The 3,838-nt window shown below is 40.1% G+C and overlaps 1 pseudogene across 1 annotated transcript; it reads right to left on the bottom strand.

Moving 5' to 3' along the window:
* Positions 1-2,755: 2,755 nt before the first annotated feature.
* LOC309974596 (small ribosomal subunit protein uS2-like) lies at positions 2,756-3,571 on the bottom strand (annotated as a pseudogene). Its single transcript has one exon. The product of its transcript is annotated as a small ribosomal subunit protein uS2-like (transcript).
* Between the last annotated feature and the right edge of the window lie 267 nt (positions 3,572-3,838).

The raw sequence follows: 3,838 nt of genomic DNA, 5'->3' as shown, positions 1-3,838 counted from the left end.
AATGATCATCTCAATAGATGAAGAAAATCTTCTGACAAAAGTTAACACCCATTTATGAGAAAATCTCTCCAGAAAGTGGGCATAGAGGGAAACTACCTCAACATAATAAAGGCCATATATGACAAACCCACAGCAAACATCATTCTCAATGGTGAAAAACTGAAAGCATTACCTCTTAGATCAGGAACAAGACAAGGATGTCCACTCTCACCAATATTATTCAACATAGTTTTGGAAGTCCTAGCCATGGCAATCAGAGAAGAAAAAGAAATAAAAGGAAAACAAATTGGAAAAGTAGAAGTAATACTGTCACTGCTTGCAGATGACATGATACTATACATAGATAATCCTAAAGATGCCACCAGAAAACTACTAGAGCTAATCAATGAATTTGGTAAAGTTGCAGGATACAAAATTAATGCACAGAAATCTCTTGCCATCCTATACATTAACAACAAAAGATCAGAAAGAGAAATTAAGGAAACAACCTCATTCACTATTGCAACAAAAAGAATAAAATACCTAGGAATAAATCTACCTATGGAGACAAAAGACCTGTACTCAGAAAACTATAAGGCACTGATGAAAGAAATCAAAGATGATACAAACAGATGGAGAGGTATACCATGTTCTTGGATTGGAAGAATCGATACTGTGAAAATGACTCTACTACCCAAAGCAATCTACAGATTCAGTGCAATCCCTATCAAATGACCAATGGCATTTTTCACAGAAGTAGAACAAAAATTTCACAAATTGTATGGAAACACAAAAGACCCCAAATAGCAAAAGCAATCTTGAGAACGAAAAATGGAGCTGGAGAAATCAGGCTCCCTGACTTCAGACTATACTACAAAGCTACAGTAATCAAGACAATATGGTAGTGGTACAAAAACAGAAATATAGATCAATGGAACAGGATAGAAAGCCCAGAGATAAACCCATGCACCTATGGTCAACTAATCTATGACAATGGAGGCAAGCACATACAATGGAGAAAAGAGAGCCTCTTCAACAAATGGTGCTGGGAAAACTGGACAGTTGCATGTAAAAGAATGAAAGTAAAACACTCCCTAACACCATACACAAAAATAAACTCAAAATGGATTAAAGAGCTAAATGTAAGACCGGATACTATAAATCCCTTAGAGGAAAACATAGGAAGAACACTCCTTGACATAAATCACAGCAAGGTCTTTTTTGACCCACCTCCTAGAGAAATGGAAATAAAAACAAAAATAAACAAATGGGACCTAATGAAACTTAAAAGCTTTCACACATCAAAGGAAGCTATAAACAAGACGAAAACACAACCCTCGGAATGGGAGAAAATGCTTGCATACGAATCAACATACAAAAGAATAATCTCCAAAATATATAAACAGCTCATGCAGTTCAATATTAAAAAAAACAAACAACCTTATCCAAAAATGGGCAGAAAACCTAAATAGACATTTCTCCAAAGAAGACATATAGATGGCCAAGAGGCACATGAAAAGCTGCTCGACATCACTAATTATTAGAGAAATGCAGATCAAAACTACAATAAGGTATCACCTCACACAGGTCAGAATGGGCAGCATCAGAAAATCTTCAAACAACAAATGCTGGAGAAGGTGTGGAGAAAAGGGAACCCTCTTGCTGTGTTGGTGGGAATGTAAATTGATACAGCCACTCTGGAGAACATTATGGAGGTTCCTTAAAAAACTAAAAATAGAATTAACATATGGCCCGGCAATCCCACTACTAGGCATATACCCAGAGAAAACCATAATTCAAAAAGACACATGCACCCCAATGTTCATTGCAGCACTATTTACAATAGCCAGGTCATGGAAGCAGCCTAAATGCCCATCGACAGATGAATGGATAAAGAAGATACAGTGGAATATTACTCAGCCATAAAAAGGAATTAAATCGGGTCATTTGTGGAGATGTGGATGGACCTAGAGTCTGTCATACAGAGTGAAGTAAGTCAGAAAGAGAAAAACAAATATCGTATATTAACGCATATATGTGGACTCTAGAAAAATGGTACAGATGTACCAGTTTGCAAGGCAGAAATAGAGACACAGATGTAGAGAACGAACGTAGGGGCACAAAGGCAGGAAAGTGGGGGGAGGGGGGTGGTGGGATGAATTGGGAGATTGGGATTGACATGTATACATCAATATGTTTAAAATAGATAACTAAAAAAACCTGCTGTATAAAAAATAAATAAAATTCTAAATAAATAAATAAGATAAAATTTTAAAAAATGTTTACTGGCCTTATAAATGGATTAATAAGATTTGAAGCCGAACTTAAAAGCTTAAAGAACAATTCGAGTTTTCAATTTGTAACTTTAATTTTAAAAATTAATTAAAAAAACCAAAACTAAGCCTCTGATTAATCTTTCTATGCACTAAAACTTCCTTTGAGGATGCCAAAAATACTCCTAGCAACAGAGATGAGGAAACTGTGGCAGGCAGTTACTAAGTGGCAGAGCTGGGATCTGGAGTCCTGGAGCTGCAAAAACTTTTATGCTTTTATCATCACTCTTCATCGCCTTCTCCTGACAAATAATTAGACAACAGTAACATGTAATTAACATAAAGACTTGAAGGGTTCATTCTTTCTCCCATGTCCTGCAATGCCTCAGGGTTATAATTATATAATTATCCCACAGTACAGAGTGAGGTGGAGTAGGTGATTAAGGATTGGACTGAATTAGTATGACTTTAATTATAACATACCCTGGAAATGGCTTTTCTTACTAAATCCCTAGTAAGATGGGGCTGAGGGCTCCCGTCTTGTGCAGGAACTTCTGGGCAGGCACAGAGGCACCTGCACCTTCAGACCCGTCTGCGACCACGGGTAGAATACAGTGAACTTGGGAGCTGCAGCAGTCCATTCACCCTGATGCTCCTCCTTGGCCATGGCCTTCTCAGCATGGCCTGTTCTTCCTTTTCAGTCTCTCCGGCACCTCTGTAGAAGCAGAGATCAGGCGTGACTTCCCACGGTGTGCACACGGGATGGTACCACGCATGTGCAGAACTTCCTGGGCCAGGATCCACCACCTCAGACCCACTGAGTGAACTCCCTTGTTGCTGCAAGGATGGCAGTGTCCACAGGGCGTAGAGGAGAGTCTGTGTTACAGGGATCAGTGGTAGGTGGGTTCACGTACAACACCTCTGTGAGAGGCTGGTCGTCAGCCCTGGGATCAGTAACCTCCAGAAGATGCGGCCTCTGGAAGGCTGCCTGGATCTGGTTGGTGAAGGTTCCAGGAGTGAAGTGGACAGCAATAGGAGTGGCTCCAGTGACAGCAGCAAACTTCAGCACAGCCCTCTGGCCAGTGTTCCTGGAGGATATGACACTGATCAGTCAGTTTTTAAATGGTAACAATCGCACAACAAGCAGCAGAAGCTTCTCCCAGGTCCCCTTCAGATCTATAATGTAGATGCCGTCACTTTTCCTTTAGGAGATGTATTGTTCCATCTGGAAGTCAAGGTTGGTACCACCAACCTTGTGGGTTCCTGTGGGTTCCTGCTGCTTGGAATTTGAGGACATCCTCCTCCTTCATCTGTGGGACATCAAGGGTTCTAAACTTTGTGAACGTTTCCCTTTAAGTTACAATGAGAACCCAAGACAATGCTGTACGGACTCCTCTCCGGGTAAGTGAGGAAAGGCTGCATTACCTTTCATTGGCAAGTCTGAAGTTTTCTTCATCCATCAACAAGCATGGGATCTTGAGAGCAAAATGGATCCAGAAGGAAAATGTCACTTTCAGTTATAACATCAAGTTTCATTGAGCCTAAACCAAAGTTTCAGTCTCACTCCCAAGTTAAAATTTCTGTTT

Source organism: Leucopleurus acutus (assembly GCF_964270905.1).
Source record: "Leucopleurus acutus genome assembly, chromosome: 2".
In the NCBI taxonomy this organism is placed as follows: Eukaryota; Metazoa; Chordata; class Mammalia; order Artiodactyla; family Delphinidae; genus Leucopleurus; species Leucopleurus acutus.
Note: the sequence above shows the minus strand (reverse complement) of the source record. Positions and strands in the feature narration are given on the sequence as shown.